General features: G+C 44.6%; 8 non-coding genes across 8 annotated transcripts; 7 read left to right on the top strand and 1 right to left on the bottom strand.

The window, feature by feature from the left end:
• The first annotated feature begins 4,649 nt into the window (after positions 1 to 4,649).
• Positions 4,650 to 4,722, top strand: Trnak-uuu (transfer RNA lysine (anticodon UUU)). The gene has a single exon. It is a non-coding gene; the product is annotated as a tRNA-Lys (tRNA).
• Positions 4,723 to 6,718: 1,996 nt separating this feature from the next.
• Trnan-guu (transfer RNA asparagine (anticodon GUU)) lies at positions 6,719 to 6,792 on the top strand. The gene has a single exon. It is a non-coding gene; the product is annotated as a tRNA-Asn (tRNA).
• A 6,112-nt stretch (positions 6,793 to 12,904) lies between these two features.
• Trnan-guu (transfer RNA asparagine (anticodon GUU)) lies at positions 12,905 to 12,978 on the top strand. Its single transcript has one exon. It is a non-coding gene; the product is annotated as a tRNA-Asn (tRNA).
• A 1,485-nt stretch (positions 12,979 to 14,463) lies between these two features.
• On the top strand, positions 14,464 to 14,537 carry Trnan-guu (transfer RNA asparagine (anticodon GUU)). Its single transcript has one exon. It is a non-coding gene; the product is annotated as a tRNA-Asn (tRNA).
• Positions 14,538 to 15,645: 1,108 nt separating this feature from the next.
• Trnan-guu (transfer RNA asparagine (anticodon GUU)) lies at positions 15,646 to 15,719 on the top strand. Its single transcript has one exon. It is a non-coding gene; the product is annotated as a tRNA-Asn (tRNA).
• A 708-nt stretch (positions 15,720 to 16,427) lies between these two features.
• Trnan-guu (transfer RNA asparagine (anticodon GUU)) lies at positions 16,428 to 16,501 on the bottom strand. Its single transcript has one exon. It is a non-coding gene; the product is annotated as a tRNA-Asn (tRNA).
• A 569-nt stretch (positions 16,502 to 17,070) lies between these two features.
• Trnan-guu (transfer RNA asparagine (anticodon GUU)) lies at positions 17,071 to 17,144 on the top strand. The gene has a single exon. It is a non-coding gene; the product is annotated as a tRNA-Asn (tRNA).
• A 696-nt stretch (positions 17,145 to 17,840) lies between these two features.
• Positions 17,841 to 17,912, top strand: Trnad-guc (transfer RNA aspartic acid (anticodon GUC)). The gene has a single exon. It is a non-coding gene; the product is annotated as a tRNA-Asp (tRNA).
• Positions 17,913 to 18,332: the final 420 nt, after the last annotated feature.

The raw sequence follows: 18,332 nt of genomic DNA, 5'->3' as shown, positions 1-18,332 counted from the left end.
GGTTGATCTTCACTCCCTCAGGGACAAAAACCAGCGGAGTCCGGCCATCACGGGTGATTCCGGCCCAAACCATCACCGATGCTGGTTTCTGTCGCCGTGTGGCCGTCAGTAACTCTTCGCCGTGTGGCCGTCAGTGTGCTGTACGGTGAAGAGTTTCTCGTCGGTAAACACGATAATCTTAAACCTTCCTTCCGCGGCCCTCTTCAGCAGCGCCTTCGCTTTTTTACCCGTTCTTGTTTCTGCTTCACCGTAAGGTCTTGAACTTTTTGGATCTTGTAGGGCTTGGTCTGAAGTTTATCTTTCAGGATCCGATGTGTTGAGATCCTATGCCAATTTAGTGGCACTACGACGAGGATTTCTCTAAAGGCGCTTTTTGACGATTCTCGCCATGGTAGGTGTCACCACAGTAGGACTATGTCCTTCTGCCGTTCTTCTGTTGTTCTGAGAACAATCGGTCTAATGAGCGTCATATACAGTTCACACTTCGTGCGAGGGCTAAGTCTTCTCGACCGCAGCTGCTTGTGGAGTCCATAGTAGGCACGACTTCCGCTGATAATTCGCCTCCGGATCTCACGGCTGGTGTCATTGCCTGCGGTCACTAGTGAGCCGAGATAGACAAAGTCTTTGCGGTAGATATCTTCCACCGCTGCAGATGATCTGCCGACTATATCAATGTCATCGGCAAAGCAGATAAGTTGACTGGATCTGTTGAAAATCGTGCCCCGCGTTTCGCCCACCGCTCGTCGAATAACAGCTTCTAGCGCCACGTTGAACATCATGCAGGATAGACAATCACCTTGTCGAAGCCCCCTGCGCGATTCGAATGAACTCGACAATTCGCCCGAAATCCGCACACAGCACTGCGTTCCATCCATCGTCGCCTTGATCAGTCTGATCAGCTTCCCGGAAAAGCCGTTCTCGTCTATAATTTTCCATAGCTCGTTACGGTCGATCGTGTCGTATGCGGCTTTGAAGTCGACGAATAGATGGTGCGTAGGGACTTGGTATTCCCGGCATTTTTGGAGGATTTGCCGTAATGTGAATATCTAGTCCGTCGTTGACCGTCCCTCCATGAAGCCGGCCTGATGACTTCCCACGAATCTGTTTGCTTGTGGCGTTAGGCGGCGGAGTAGGATTCGGGACAACACTTTGTAGGCGGCATTGAGGACAGTGATCGCTCGGTAGTTCTCACAGTCCAATTTGTCGCCCTTTTTGTAGATGGGGCATATTACCCCTCCGTCCACTCCTCCGGTAGCTGTTCTATATCCCAGATCCGGACTATCAACCGGTGTAGGCAATCAGCCAACTAGTTCGGGCCCATTTTGATGAGTTTAGCTGCGATACCATCCTTCCCAGCCGACTTGTTTCTATTGAACTGGCGAATGGCTTCCTTAACTTCCCTCATCGTTGGGAGTGGCTCCTTTTCGTCGTTGGCTACGCCAGCGATGTACCTTCCCCCACTGTCTTGATCTCCAGCATGTGCGCCGTTCAGGTGTTCGTCGAAGTGCTGCTTCCACCTTTTGATCACCTCACGATTGTCCGTCAGGATACCCCCGTCCTTATCCCGGCACATTTCGGCTTGCGGCTCGAAGCCTTTGCGGGATGCGTTGAGTTTCTGATAGAACTTTCGTGTTTCTTGGGAACGATGCAGCTGCTCCAGCTCCTCGAGCTCCTCCTCCTCCAGGTGGCGCTTTTTCTCTTGGAAAATTAGGACTCGCTGCCTCTTCCGCTGTCAGTGATTTTCCATGTTTCGACGGGTGCCTCTTTGCACTACTGCCGCCCGCGCGGCATTCTCTTCGTCCATCACCCTCCTACACTCCTCGTCGAACCAGTCGTTCTATCGAGTTCGCTCCACATAACCGATGACGTTCTCCGCAGCACTGTTGATGGCTGTCTTGATGGTATCCCAACAGTCCTCGAGAGGGGCTTCGTCAAGCTCGCGCTCTGCCGGCAGCGCTGCTTCGACCGATTGCGCGAAGTCTGCCGCTACCTCAGGTTGCTTCAGTCGTGCGATATTTAACCGAGGCGGGGCCGGTTTCGTGTGTTGTTCACTACGGAGAGTTTTGGGCGCATCTTCGCCATCACCAGATAGTGGTCTGACTCGATGTTGGCGCCTCGACAGGATCTGACGTCGATGATGTCCGAGAAGTGCCGGCTGTCAATCAAAACGTGGTCGATCTGTGATTGCGTTTGGTACGGTGATCTCCAGGTGTACTTGTGTAGGAGGCGGTGCTGGAAAAAGGTACTACGTACGGCCATTCGTTTGGAGGCGGCGAAATCAAGTCTGAGGCCGTTTCGTTGGTCAGCTGGTGCGCACTGAACTTTCCAATTGTCGGTTTAAATTCCTCCTCCTGGCCGACCTTAGCATTGAAATTCCCGACGATGATCTTGATATCATGTTTTGGGCAACGGTCGTATTCACGCTCCAGTTGCGCCTAAAATTCGTCTTTGTCGTCACCGTTACTTCTGAGGTGAGGGCTGTGCACGTTGATGATGCTGATGTTGAAGAACCGGCCCTTGATTCTCAACCGGCACATTCGTGAGTTGATCGGCCACCACCCGATCACGCGCTTTTGCATCTTTCCTATCACTATAAAAGCTGTTCCAAGCTTGTGTGTGTTGCCGCAGCTCTGGTAGATGGCTCGACCATCTGGGTACGTTCGTGCCGTGGAGCCCTTCCAGCATACCTCCTGCAGAGCTACGATGTCAAATTTGCGGCTCTTCAATTCGTTGGAGAGCACGTGGGTACTGCCCGCAAAATTAAGAGATCGGCAGTTCCATGTTCCAAGTTTCCAATCGCTAGTCCCTTTTCGTCGCGTGGGTCTTGGCCGATTTTCATCCGAAATTTGTTGTTCGTTGTTTGTTGCTTATGTTTTTTGTAGTCACTGGCTCGCAAGGCCCGCAACTGACCCGACTATCTCGCAGGATGACCGTCGTGATGTTGCTGTTTTGGGTACTGAACACCACCAGGACGTTGTTGCACTCCGCACGCCGTCCCTGACATGGAGAACAGACGCGTACGAAGCCCCCTAACTCAGTTTGCATGCGACCAAAGCATCCACCGGGGTTGGGTACCCTATCTCCGCTAAGGTTGCTCGCACCCCAGCTAGCACCACGTGGAGGTAGAGAATCGGAGTTGCAGACAAGAGGTATTTTGGTTTTTTTTTGTATAAATTGTGCTTTTCAAATGCAAGTTTTGCTTAAGAAGTGCTTTGCTTTGAAGCATGGGTTGTAGGATAGATATGGAGGTAATGGCAAATAGGAAAAAGAATATGCAAAATGAAACAAATGTTCCTCAACACGTACTAATCAACGACGAACATGCTAACATAATGCGAGCATGGAGAAAACCCGACTACTTCGATTACAAAATATCTTCAATGAAGCACATTATCTTTCAACAATAAATGCAACGGCAACGAGTTATTGAGTCAAGTGAGTAATCAACGCGATCGGCGAAGTTCCCATCCTAACCAGTGACACTTTACCAGGACCCAGAAGGTTTAAAGTTGAGACCTTGATACACGAGGCACTAATTGGTCCTAAGCAAACGGGCCGATACGTCCTGAGGACAAATCGTTTGTCTAGCATTGGTTCGATTTACCACCCAGGCGTTCTGAGCCCGCAAATTGGAGCAGGATAGCAGAACAAACTTGATATCCACCACAAGGACGGCACGCCATAACCGTCGTCCAAAGACCTGACTGTCGTCAAAAAAGGTCTGTAGAGTTGGTTCAGGAGGGCACTGTTCGATCCCTTCAAACGGGTACGTGAGATTTCGGATGTGTCCCTCCGGTTCCTTCGCTCTGTCGAGGTGCCTGCGGAGCGTTAGCGCTGCGGGCACCATCCAGAGCAACAAGGAAGAGTAAGTCCTTTCCGCGAGGGCAAGCTGATGTCCTTAGTACATCCCCGAGAAACGCGTGGACCTTGAGCGAGAATCTCATCATCGTAGCCGGCCGGCCCAGCAGCAGCAGCAGTTACACTCTTCACCCACACACACAACACGTTACTACAATATACAGAACATGAAAATTGAAATAAATTGTTTCTCTGATAACATCCGACCAGTGCCATTGTAAGCAGCCGATCGAGGTTCTCCAAAACCTCTGCTCTAGCTTAGCCAAGAAAAAAAGGCCGCATGTGAGCCCACCCTCACTAGAATCCCGGTGGCTTGACCAGGAATTCGAGGGCAGTTGTAGCTGACCCTTCTGGCCAGCTAAGTAATATACTTCAGAAATTTTAATTCAAAACATAATACTAAATTCAAGTTTTCAATTCCAACTCACCGATAGAAAAAATTAAAATTACAAATAAATAAATTGCAAACAACAAAAAATTATGACTCAAAGAAAAACGACTTTTATATTTGAAAACAGGTAAGAATGATAATGGTAATCCAGAACAGTATTGAGAATCGGTAGCAGAAATAAGTAGCGCCAAATTTAAAATACAGAAATCGGAAATAAATTTGAGATAAGAAAAATTCAAATTCATTATCATACCAAGTTCAGCTTCAAGAGTGAGCATCAATATTCATAATAAAATAGTTAAATCTCCGGAACAAGCCTGATGGAGCTGGAGAACTTCTGGAAATTACAAATTTCAACCATCGGGCTCAATTTTCATGGCTACTGATAACAATTTTGTAAGCCCGGGTAGCTCAGTCGGTAGAGCGTTGGACTTTTAATCCAACGGTCTAGGGTTCAAGTCCCTATTCGGGCGGTGAAATTTTTTGTGAAGATGATAAAACCTTGACACGTTTTGACAAAACGTTAACCTTTGTAGCAAGATAAGATTCCTTTTCAAATTGTTTTGATTTTAGAAATGTTTATTTATGAATTTGGTGACGACTTCCAACTTCCAAGAGCGTCGTTTCTTCTCTGTGGAATTCTGAAACGGTAAGTTTGGAATGATCGACTCTCGCCTAACTTTGTATCATCAAGAGTATTTTTTCTTTGTCCTTAAAAAATTGAATCAAAAAATAGAATCATAAGAATTTCTTTGTTCCCAACACAAAGAGATAGATCTAGATTAATACAGTTTATTTTGTCAAGGGGGGAATTCTCACATCTGGTCACCAATTCCTGGAATTTTTTTTTGGTGCTGAAGGTGCCCCAATTTTGGATCTGTCCCCCCAAAACGATCCCCAGCAAAGATGAATGAACGCCCGATACGATTCAACTAGTGGAAGTTGAGAAGGTATAGGAAATTTCATTTCCCGCATAGATTTCCACACCCAGTCGTTTGGAAGCGAGGCTGCCAATGAAAACAAAGAAACGTGTGAAAATGTGCCACGCCACCACACTATTTAGTATCGCTTGGATGATTGAAGGAAAGAACAGCTCACAACACACTTCAACATGTGGTCGCCACACATGTTTTCGCGCTTCTTAGGACAAAATTGTCTCCATCCTATGTGTACCTACCCATCTTTTGAGTCTCTATCATTAATGGGATGATATATTTTGATCAACACAAAAATTCCTGAAAATCTACAAATATAGAATGATTAAAAACCTAAAATTTTAACATTTCTAAATAAAAAAGATTTTTTTTTCACTGAATTCTTAAAATTCTATCAACCTAAATCTCTGCATTCAAACTTAAAGAAATATTCGTTTTATTATTTTTAGAATTCGCTTCATTATTTTATTGAAAATGTGCCTCCACCTTAAAAAAGATTGGGAGAAATTCAATATGGCAACCGTCAATTTCACATCAATCGCACCGAACCGAAAGCAAGATATGCAGATAAGTTTCCTCTCGGAAGGAATTTCATTAAAAAGCGGGCAGTGGCCACCAAAATCTCATTCGACGAACGCCCCAGGCATCGAAGGCGGTCATCAAACGACGACGACGACGCCCATCTGAGCCCGGTTTCCCATACGAGGGAAAAAGTGTAAAACCGATTATTATCCAAAAAATCAACCCTGTGAATGTCCTGTTTGGTGGTGCTCGGACAGGAAAAAGGATGGGCGTTTTCTTACCAGGGAAGAAAAGGACCAAATTAAAATCCCTCCAAGAAACCGATAAACGCCTTCTCGTTTTTTGAGTCCGGTAGTCAAAAGAAGATGTCTCAAATTAATAAGATTTTACGATGTCCGGCCGGACGTTTCTTTGTTTCCCAATCCGAGAAGATACTCAAAAGATTGGTTCCGGTAGATGTGGACACTTTTGTTCCGGTCACCCATCCGGAAGGCGTTGTTGAAGAGTGGACGAAGGGATCGGATCATCGGCTTTCTTATTAAAACGTGTGTGTTCTTCATTCGCAAATGACTGGCAACCGGAGCAATTTTAATAGTAACATATTTTTAAGATTAAATTCCTTCCCGTTATGGAGTGTTGCAAATCTTGGCATCGTTGTTGTACATTGGGAAGATGCCTTCACTGAGTCTTAATTTGGGCTGATCCTTTCTTTCGGGTTCTAATTGAAATGACCCAAAATTCGGGTCAGTTCCAGGAACAATGTTTTAATTTGAATTTCTGGTGCACATTTCATTCGAAACTCGTTAGAGTTTTTTTATTCAGAAAATGGAATGGAGACACCTCATGACATTCTTACAGAATTATTGAAAAAAAGGCATCTGAATTGATAAAAAATTATACAATAAACACTTTACTGCATTCTTTATTAACGTCTTTTATCAATCACTAGTAGAGAGAAAATATTTTTAGAATTTTCGAAAAATGTTTTTAGCGATTTTTAGCTTCATCAGCCGCCTTCGTGGCGCAATCGGTTAGCGCGTTCGGCTGTTAACCGAAAGGTTGGTGGTTCGAGTCCACCCGGGGGCGCAATATTTTGTCAACAAACAGCGGAAATTGACACTCATCAATGTAGAAAAATTTCCAGTGTTAGTCTAGTCTTGACCATGGGGTGGACCATCTTTGTGGCCTGGAAGTTGTCCAAAGTCAATATCTATTTTGACATACTGATGTGTCATGGCCAATGGAAAACATCCAATGTATTTTGTCATGATACGCACCTGAAACGACGAGTGGTTAAGGGGTTTAATGCCTAAATACATCACCTATGGTAGCTCGGTGTTGATGTGTGATTTAAAAATAAGTGGACTTCACGGATAGCGACAATTTTGCGATCCGCTATCGGATAGGCTCAAGTACGCGCTCGCGGTATACGAGAACCTTGTTTTGGCGAACGCCTCTGGGAGGCAACGCAACTCGGCCAGAATGTCTTTGTCGAAATGTTGAAGTGGGAAAGGAACCTGGACAACCTGGAGCATACTTGCCAAATTGTCTGCTGGATGTAGCCGGTAAGGTGCTAGATGCCATCTGTTCTGTTATTGAGGTAGCGGACAGAGGCAGGCTGACCAAGAGAAAAGGACATCGTTTATGTGCGGTTGTCACTCAGGATGTGAAGAACGTTTTCAACAGCGCTTCCGTCGTCGCTCATCCGAATGAGGATCCCGGCATAACTGTATAAGTTTGTGGAAAGCTATTTCCACAACTGCCGACAACAGGACATTACCGTTGAGGACATGCAGACACAAGAGGTAACTACACCCCCACCTTCTCATGAAGACCCTTGCAAACGTATTCGGACTATGAACATGGAACATCTATTGGAAACCGACTCCATTTCGTGAAGGTGTAATGCTGAACCGTGGCGATGTACCTGGAAGGTTGGCGGATCGTTAAATAACGCCAGTCCCAAACGGTTGCCTGTAGGGCACCAGGACACACCCCACAGTATTCCAGTCCTTGCTGCGTTAAGCCGACCGTCTACATAATTCGTTACTCGTGGAATCAAATATGAATTCTAATACCAAAAATAAAACGCGGATGAAAGCGAATGAGGCGGAGAAGGACGACTGCCCTAATCTGTTCGTCAGAAGCGGGCTAAGGCGCTCGCCGGAGAGACAACTCTTTAAGCCGGTGAGGACACCTGTAAACAGCGCAGAGAGCGGAGACCCCTTCGCTCAAGTCCAGCAGGCAGTCGAGGAACTCCTAAGCTCCCCGGAGCTTCAGGACCCTGAGACTCCTGCTGAACTAGCGGTGGCTATGGCGGGCATGCAGGACCTTGTGGATTATGTTAGAAAGAAGTCTAACATCCACAAGGAAGTGCGGGAGAAACTCGCCAACGTGATGGCGATGTTCGTCAAGGCGAACAGAGCGGTGGTGAGCCTGCTCACTGCGTCTGCGTGCAGACGGAATGCGAAGAGGAGTTTGCTGGGAACGGCGAGAGAAATAGAGGGTCTCCAGGAGAGACGCCAACTGGGTGGCAGACGATTGAGCGCAAAAGGAAAAAGGTCAAATCCAAGCCCAAACCCAACCGGGTCAGGGACAAGGGGGAGGCGTTGGTGGTGAAGGCACCGAAAAGTAACTACGCCGATGTCCTTCGCCAGATGAGGACAATCGATAGGTTGGTGGGCCTAGGAGGGGATTTTAGGAGAATCCGCCGAACACGTTCCCGTAAGATGGTCCTCGAACTCCTACTTGGCTCAACGATGAAAAGCGCGGAGTACAGTGCGCTTACCCAGGAGATAGTTGGCGAGGCGGCGGAAATCCGTGCCTTGAGCACCACGGTTACCGTCCGGGTTAAGAATCTGGACGAAATAGCCACGGATAATGAGGTTAAGGAAGCGCTGAAGGATCTGTGTAAGATCGAATCGGACCAGATTTCGGTTAGGATGTGGGAAGGGCTCCCACATCCAGGACATAGGTAGCGTTCGCCGGTAGCAAAACCTGACGAGGGTACTCGCACGCACATGTGACGCTGCGATGACAAGGAGGGCCAAGCGGAAGGACACTCGGCAACCCATCTACTGGTGGACGACGGAAATCGCGGACCTGCGCACTAGCTACCTACGGGCTAGGAGCCATATGCAGAGAGCCAGGTCCCCGTCAGCGAGAGCGGAGCGAAAAGTGCCCTACGCAATTGCGAGGTCTGCTCTCTGCAGGGCAAAGCAAAATTGCACGATTCAGACAACTCTGCGAGGACGCCAATGACAATCCATGGGGTGACTCTTACAGGATTATCATGGCCAAGACACGGAGCGGAGGTGCGCCACAGGAATGCGAGAAATCGTCAACGAGTTGTTCCCACAGCACGGGGAAGTTACATGACCGCGGGTCCCATACGACTGGGATACGAGTGAAGAGGAGCGATTGATGAGGTGGAAAGCTGGATGCGCTCCAAGAGCTTGCGTCTGGCTCACCACAAGACCGAGATGGTGCTGATCACCAACCTGATTTCAGCACAATCAGACCGTTCGCAATCGAACCCAAGCGTACAATCAAGTACCTGGAGTGATGATCGAGGACCGGCTGAGCTTTACGGCCCACTTCGACTAGGCCTGTAAAAGGGCGGCAATGGCGACAGCCTTGAGCAGGCAGTTTAACCTGCAAAAGCTCTGCAGTTTGCAGCGGCTGATCAGTGTAATCAGCGCATACCGAACGGCAGGCACATGCCCGATGTCCAGCTGGCGGCACCAGTGGGACAGTTCGGAACGTGGCCGATGGACCCATCGCTTGATCCCTAATGTCGGACTTTGGATGGATCGGAGACATGGAGAGGTGAATTTCTGCATGACACAATTCTTGACTGGTCACGGATGCTTCAAGCAGTACCATCACCAGTTTAGACACGTGGCCTCGCCATTCTGCCCAACCTGCGGTGACACAATCGAAACATCAGAGCACGTAGTGTTCAACTGTCCGAGTTTCGAAGGGGTACGCGCTAACATGCTTGCCGCCTGCGGACCAGACACGACATTGTCGGCTGTCGGCATCGAGCGGAGGATGTGTGAGGATGCCAATACTTAACGCGTGGTCAGCGATGGGTTCACCCGGATCATGACTGCCCTGCAGAGGAGTTGGAACAGGCACCAGTCCGCGACCGGTGTAGGGTGACCTCTCCGTCGAGGAGCATCTGAGTAATGTTTGTCCGAACTTGGCAGTAAAGCATTCAAAGATAAGATTGTACCTTCTGCGTATGCCGAGATGCCTGGTACGTCGCGCGTGTTTGTGTAGGATACCTCCACCGTTACCTTCGCGGAGTATGCGAGTCGAACGCGCCCTCTGCGACGTAGGCTGTGGGGATAAGACAAGACCTTCTCCGCAGTAGGACTCGTAGAGGGAAGAGTATTCACGTCGCGGAACACTCTCGAGTAGAGTGATCTCACGTCGCGGCGGGTAAGTCACTCGAGTCGGTGTAAGATGACGTCTTCGCCGGGAATCATCCGAGTAGATTCACAAAGCCCCAGACGTGTGCTGTGACAGGCGCGTTTCCAGGATAAGCTGCTCTTGATTAGGCACACGGACGGGCAAAGAGGAGAGGGCCTCGAGCCAAACCAAGCGGAGCCAAGATCTCGAGTCTTCAGAGGAGAGGTCATTGGTCTTGAATCGTAGCAGAGGCAATGTAAATATGCTGGAGTTTTGACTTGAAATTGAGTTAGCCGATGAGCACTTAAGCGCGTACCTGGTCTCCCATCTCGGTTACAGCCTACGATGGCAGGTCCGGATGGGAATTATGACCAGAGGCCCCAGGTGGACTTTATGGCGTAGAAGTACATAGTATCATGAGTCGACCAATTGCCCATGGACCCAGAGTTGGATACTAGGGAGACACGGTGGCTTGCTTTGCCTTGGAATGCAATCCGAAAAAAATAATTAACACCTGGGTGATGAACTAATAAAAGACACAAGAGGTCCCTGCGGTTGAGCAACACGGGGTCAATACTAGGCCCGTTCTTGTGGAACATCACGTATGATAAGCTTTACTACTAATTATGAGTCCCTAATTGGAGCCAAACTTGTAGGATTTGCGGACGATGTCGTCCTCCTGAGGGTGATGACCTCCTGAGGGTGATGATCGACGACAGGCTCAGCTTCATGAGCCATGTCGGGTACGCGATGGCAATTACCACAGCCGCACTCATACTGGAGGCTGGACTTGTGAAAACAGTATCAAACAGAGAGCATCTGAGTAGTATGCTTACGTTCCTTTGATTGAAGCAATACGGTTACGCTAGACATTCTGGGTAGTGGAGGTCATAGTTGCGCTGCGAATGAGTGTATTCTTGGCACGGACCTTGCAGGAGAGGGGTAAACCATTGTCCGGCGATATCCTCGGGTGAAGAGCCTCACGACGCCGGACAAACCTCTCGAGTCGGTGTAGGATGTCGTCATCGGTGGGAAACATCCGAGTCGTAGCGTTCAAAAATCCCGAACGTGTGTTGTGACAGACGCCAATTAGCTGAAAAATCCAAGGGTTGAAAACCGAAGAAAGAAAAGAATACCGGACAACAGCCGTAGTAGACTAAATTCATCATCGGTGGGTAGCTCCGATCCCATGGTTTGAAGTTACAAAGTGTAAGACTAACCATTTGTCAGTCGGCAGGCTTTCCAGAGATACCCTAAACATTCGCTAGAGTCAGCAAGCTTACTGAAACAAAATACAAAATGCAGAGAATATCCGGAGGTGTGTTTCTTATTTATTGAATTGCACAATCCAAGCTTGGTTTTCGCCCACCACTTTAATTACTTAAATGTTTCTTGTTTGCAGCTACCACCTGGATCCAAACCTCGTTGCAGTTCAACCTCGGCTTCGAAGAGGTCAGAGCCTTGCACTGACGCAGCGATTTGATAATGGCGTCCTCGGTGAAACGACTTTTGGCGTGGCGATCGCACGGTGAGTTATGTACCTGGCCCCACCTTGTACCTCAACCCAAACCAGCGACGGATGCGACGCGACAAGTTCAACGGCTGATTCAAATCCGAATGTTGGAAGATTTGAATCTCCAAGGCCGTCGAGGGGTTAATCGTAGTGCAGCGGCAGATATAACCTTCAACCAGTGGCGTACAGACGGGTGTACGGTGTACGGTCCTAAATTTAGGGTCCAAGGATTAGTAATGGGGTTTATCGGCGAGAGCAAAATGGCAGGTTCTGATGTCCAAATATTTCGTCTCTTGATTTTGTAACGAACATTTTATTTGGTCCACTGTTGTTTCGCTAGAGTTTGAATCCAAAAGGCCGATGGACGTTATTATCGGCAGGCTTTGAACTCCAGCCGGTCATTGCTTTCACCTCGCGCCCTTAGGTTCGTTTAGGCAGCTTACGGTCTATAGTGGTGAGAAGGGGAGCCGGTAGTGTAGCTGCGTACTTTTCGCCTTCTAGTGAATGGTCTCGAATTTCAGAGGAATAGTCCAACACCAGAAATACTCACTGCATATGATAAAATACAATCTACGAACAAAATCGCTGACACTCGCAACGCTTACAAAAGATAAGACAACAAAAGGTGGCGAACCTCTAATCCTGATGATAAGAAGTCGGACCTCGATTCGTTAGAGGAGATGTCAGGTCTCGAATCTCCAAGAGTAGAGGTATGTGTAGACAACACCGAGTCTTTTCGATAAGGTGTCGGATCTCAAGTCTCAAGAGAAGTCTCCAAGAGGAGGGGTAAACTTGTTAACCTCGAGTCGTTACGAGGAGGGATCAGTTGTCGTGTCGTTAGAGGAGAGATCGGGCTTTGAGTCGTGCAGAGGACAGATATGTGTACGCTAAACTCGAGTCAATGCTAAGAGGGGTCGGTCAGGCCTTCAGGCCTCGAGTCTTTAAACGGAAAGATTTGTGTGGGAATTTTCCATTGTACCCATGGACACGGAGTAGCAAACTGGAGGGACGTTGTGGCATGCCTTGGGATGCAATCCGTAAACCGAAATTTACCACCTGGGTGACCAACTTATAAAAGAGACCTGCGTTCTGATATTTTTTTCCTGAATGAAAAGACAGCTCAAATGACATTGGGTAGGACTCCACCGAAGAGGTTAAAGAAATGAGGACAAGGCTTCAACAGTTGTCCAGAAATAAACTTCCACCGGGCTTCCTGATCATTGTACTAAGCCGTTTTCGAAATTTTAGGTTTTCATCCACCCACGCACCGCCTTCGTGGCGCAATCGGTTAGCGCGTTCGGCTGTTAACCGAAAGGTTGGTGGTTCGAGTCCACCCGGGGGCGCAATATTTTTGGCCATGTCAAACACACAAGTAGAAATAAAAGAAGAACTCATTTTAAATAAAAGTTTTTATGGAACTATGTATGTCTTATCAACTTCGGCAACTGTCGGCAACTTCAACAGATCATGAGTGTCTACTACGTGGCACATAACACACGACGTATTACAGGACATGGTACTTAACCTACCTACCTACCTAAGGGTCCAGCGCAGATTGACCGGCGCATAGGGCTGAGATAAAAGATCTCCACTGCTAGCGATCCGGAGCCAGCGTCTTCACTTGCTGCCAGCCAAGGTTCTCGTCAACTGTGCGGACTTAACGTCCTTACGTAAATAAAAAAGGATTTAAAATTACCTTTTCTGTCGACCGGTTTCGAGCCGATGTTGCTCATCTAACAGGGCGATGTCCGACTGATCACTTGAAGACAATTGTCGTAACCAATTTGCCACTCTGCGGATGCATCCGTCGAAAGGTTTTCAACGGTTCCTCGTCAGTGCTGATTAACAGAATCCCAAGCATTTAGGTGTTCAGATTTGCGTAAGCATGTTTTAAATTTGACTTTTTTCCAGTCTAAGGAATGGCCAAATTTGGTTGTGTGGGCCACGCTCGATTGATTGATCCTTCTGTTTTCAACGGCATTTTTATACTCTTTGAGCCGAACTCTTAATTTACGGCGAGTTTGGCCGATGCAAATTGCTGGACAACTCTTACATGGAATTTTGTAAATTCTGGATCTCCCTGCTTCAGTATCATGGACGAATTTGAAACTGATCTGAAGAGGAATGAAAAACTTGTCTCTTGTGTTTGGTGGCGCAACGTGGATGGACGCTTTCTCTGACAGACACTCCCTTTCCTTGATTTGTTGTTCTAAAAAGTAAAAGTTCTTACGTGAGCACAATTCATTTAAAATGAGTCTACTATCTAGTTTTTAAGGATGATTTTCAAAACTTTTTTATACATCAATTGAGTGAATATTGTCAACTGAACTCATTATGTCGATCAACCTTATTATAAAAAAAAAACCTTAATCAAAACTGCAAGCCCAACGATTTATGGGTATGAGACAACTGGCCAATCTCCCCAAGAATGCAAAACTCACAGTCTGTTTTGTTTTAACCTGAAGCCCTCGCAGGTGTGACTTTGGCCGTTTTCGGATGGAATCGCTGAGCACACTTTTTGAAAGATTGGCAAACAGTTGTGAGTTTTGCATAAGTAAACGCTAGTAAGGCTACTTCCAGCTTGGTCATCAACACCTTGTAAGGATTGTGAACTTAGTTCAATTACTTAAAAACCAACGAAAAGGTAAGAATGTAAATTAATAGTTTTATGAACTTCAAATTTTGGACTTCAAAATAGTTTTAGGATCCAAAGTTCAACTTTTTCCCCAATCGAAACCGTTTATCGTTCCACAGCACGCTGTCGATCAACTCAACCCTATTGGGCAACCGCATCCAGCCTGCATTATCGGTTAGCCAAGACATCAACCGCCTTCGTGGCGCAATCGGTTAGCGCGTTCGGCTGTTAACCGAAAGGTTGGTGGTTCGAGTCCACCCGGGGGCGCGAATACTTTTTTGCCCGTTGTAAAAATTACTACCCTGGAAAAGACAACCTTTCTTGATTCAGTATTTTTTAATCCCTTTGGAACGAACATATTTCTTCTAACAGATTTTTACTGTAAAGCATTTTTAGATACAAATTTTTGTCCCCGTGAAATTTTTTGAAGATTTCTTGAAATATTTTTGGATGTGGTCATTGTCAAACAACTAAAAAAAAAAACAAAATAAGAAATGTAGTTTATATTAATTCATATTAAACTCAGCAGGGTTCCATTAAAATTCCGCTAAATTTTCATTAAATAGGACTTTTTGAAAGAAGGATTTTTGAGAGTCGCCTTAAATAAAATTTCAAAGAAAACATTAGCTAATACAAATAAAGCACTATCTATGAATTATGCTATCTTCGAGCAGTTTTAGTTCAAAAAGGTTGGAATGGTTATTTTCATATTACTCTGATCTCTCATCAATTGTCGAACCAATCTATCATCTTTAACTAATATTTTTTCATTTTGGAGCAGATGCTGGCATGCAGTTTCATGCGAATTGAGTTTTTGCATAAGAAGCATTCAAATTCTACCATTACCTTATTTAAAGCTTGCAAAGCAATTGTTAGTTTCGTATGCATATCACGTTTAGAAACAACGTTTCCATGTCTTGTGACGATTTTCAATAAGTTTTTTGACCAATGGTCTAATTTTAAGTTTCTGATACTCATTCTTCTGTTCAACAACTCTTCTAAGAATTTAAAAATATTTAAAAAAAATACTATCACAATGTGCATTAACAAAATAGAAATAGATAGATATTTCATCACAATTTTTAAAATAAAAAAAATAAATTTGGAATTCATAATATTTTGCACTATTTTTTTTTATTTCAATATCAATAGCTTGATTAAAATAATAGAAAAAACATCAATAATTTACAAAACTTGAAAAGAACACATTTAATTTACATGCGTTAAAAAAATAACAGATTTAATTTTTCTGGGACAGAGTTTAAAAAAAAAATAACTAATTCCCACAGATTTCCAAGATTTCTTGGATAACTCGATCTTGGGTCGTAGTAGGCACAGAAAATTTCGCCAATAAAAATTAGCCGGGACATCAACCGCCTTCGTGGCGCAATCGGTTAGCGCGTTCGGCTGTTAACCGAAAGGTTGGTGGTTCGAGTCCACCCGGGGGCGATATCGTTTTTGCCATTTGAAATTTCTCTGAGTAATCTAAAAAATTCCAAAGGTTAATTTTTATGATACTGATGATATTGATGTTTTTGAATTTACTTAAGTTCAAAAAAAAACAATAATACATATATGTAAATGAATATTTAATATATTGTAATTGTAAATTGACTGAAAAGGGAAAGATGAGAAACAAATATCTATTGTAAAAACCAAAACATGAAAAATTCGTTGTCATTTCACTGAAATCAAAATACCTTTCTACTAATTTATGCAATCGAATTCTATTTTACTTCACCGGATGTAAAACTGAACGAATAGCAACTGAGTAACACGATCAATTAAAATTAAAAAAAAGCTGTAGAAAAAGTATGTTTTTTAGAAAATATAGGTAAGAAAAAATGCATGAGAAAGAAATCAGAATTCGCAAAGAAATCGATGATCAGAATCAAGATCAGATAATTTTATCATACAATAACTTTCAAATGAAATCCAAGTTCTATTTAGTTCAGTCATTATTCAAAAATTGAGTTAATCAACTATCTGGTCTAGTTAACATTTATATATTATATATTTTTAAAAGTTAAATATTTTGAGAATAGAACAATAAACATTCTATTAAGATAAAAGGAAAAGATCGATCGAACGGAATAGTTAAAAATTCTCGTATAAAAAAGTTGAATAACTGAAGTTTATCTGCAGCAAAAAAGATTCCGCCCCCGGGTGGACTCGAACCACCAACCTTTCGGTTAACAGCCGAACGCGCTAACCGATTGCGCCACGAAGGCGGTTGATGACTTCATGACGCTCTTTGCAATTTATGAAGTTTGGTGGAATAAAATTTTCTTTTAGTAAAATCTTATGGAAGAAGTAGTCTATTTATCATGAGCATTCCCTATGTAAAAAAATCTGTTCAGTTGATTTATATATCTACGGAAAATAGATTATTTTAAAACGCCCATCCGCAAATAACAACATTCACCTTCCAACCGTATTCCATCGCTGCTAATTCAATTGACGTCATTTTTATCACCCCACGCTACGAGCAACATTTAAATACCGAGCGCCTCACGCGAATTGCATCAGCCAACGAATGTGTGTGCTGTGCTGTCTCAACCTTTATTCCATTTCCATCGATTTACCACTCTCCAGTCAAGCCCTGCTCACACGAACGAACCCTCGTCAGTCAGCCAAACAGCCAGCTCGTTGAAAATCATAGCTCTCCCCCATGCGGCATATAAATTTAGAACTCTCCGCTTTGGCACGATTCCGTTTGGTCCGATGTTTTGTTTTCCTTGTTTCGTTTAGATCCAACGAGAGACACTTCATGGCTTACCGGCTAGTAAGGGCATCAATCGCCTTCGTGGCGCAATCGGTTAGCGCGTTCGGCTGTTAACCGAAAGGTTGGTGGTTCGAGTCCACCCGGGGGCGAGATCTTTTTTGCTGCACTTCAACCAATACCAAAGAATGTTAATCAAGCAAAAATATTTTGTTCTACAGATAGTTATTCATCGATGGTTACAAACCACACGACATTATTTTGCCGATTTCTTCGGCTAAAGTTTTCTAGCCAGGCAGAAACACAAAATATCCAAGAAATGTGGTTGAAGTTTTCGTTCGTTTTCCGTTCAGCAGGCAGCAGCTGCTTGCCTGCCATGAGGTGTGGTTTCTTTCCTTTATCGCTTTGCTTCTCCCGCCCGAGGGCATCGTCGGTCGGTCGATTCGTTATGTACTCGTTTCAGAGCGAACACACAACATAGGCGGAAACTTTTGCTTCTCCGTTTCGCTCTGGGTCTTCGCTTAACTGTCTCAACGGTATTGGGGTGTTTTTGACGGGTAGGACAGACTTGAGTTTAATGTGGTTCGAGTTTCTCTCTTCGTCGAGTAACAAAGCGCCAGCATATTCCACTCTCGTCAGGGTGTTCTTTTTGCCAGACGAACAATTTGATGCGATGGTTTCTTCCTTGATGTTTGTGTTTTTCGATTAGATTAAAAACATTCTACATTTGAAACTGGACAGTTCATTCAACAAATTCAAAGGAAGAATTATCAACAGGAACAGGTAGCAAACTGATTCAAGTCACTTCACATCGTTGGACTAAAATTAGACACTCCAGCAAACACAATTCCTCGATAGTATAGTGGTCAGTATCCCCGCCTGTCACGCGGGAGACCGGGGTTCGATTCCCCGTCGGGGAGAATTTTTTTTATAATACGATTACAGCATTGGATTTTACCCTCTTTATTTATTTTTAATTACATTCTTGAATTTTCTTATTCATCCTCTGATTTTCATTTTGAATATTCTCATTTAAAAACATGGGCATTGTATTCAAGGTTTGGAATTCATCTTCTTTTGTATTTAAATTTATGTTTTTCAATTTTCAATTTTTAGTCTTCAAGTACAAATTTTTCATTTTCCATTTTCAACTTCCAACTTCCAATTTTCATTTTTCAATTTTCATTTTTCAATTTTCAACTTTCAATTTTCCATTTTCCATTTTCAATTTTTAATTTTCAGTTTTCAATTTTCAGTTTTCAATTTTCAATTTTCAATTTTCAATTTTCACTTTTCACTTTTCAATTTAAGATTTTGAATTTTGAATTTTGAATTTTGAA

Source organism: Uranotaenia lowii, unplaced genomic scaffold (genome assembly GCF_029784155.1).
Source record: "Uranotaenia lowii strain MFRU-FL unplaced genomic scaffold, ASM2978415v1 HiC_scaffold_609, whole genome shotgun sequence".
NCBI lineage: Eukaryota > Metazoa > Arthropoda > Insecta > Diptera > Culicidae > Uranotaenia > Uranotaenia lowii.
Note: the sequence above shows the minus strand (reverse complement) of the source record. Positions and strands in the feature narration are given on the sequence as shown.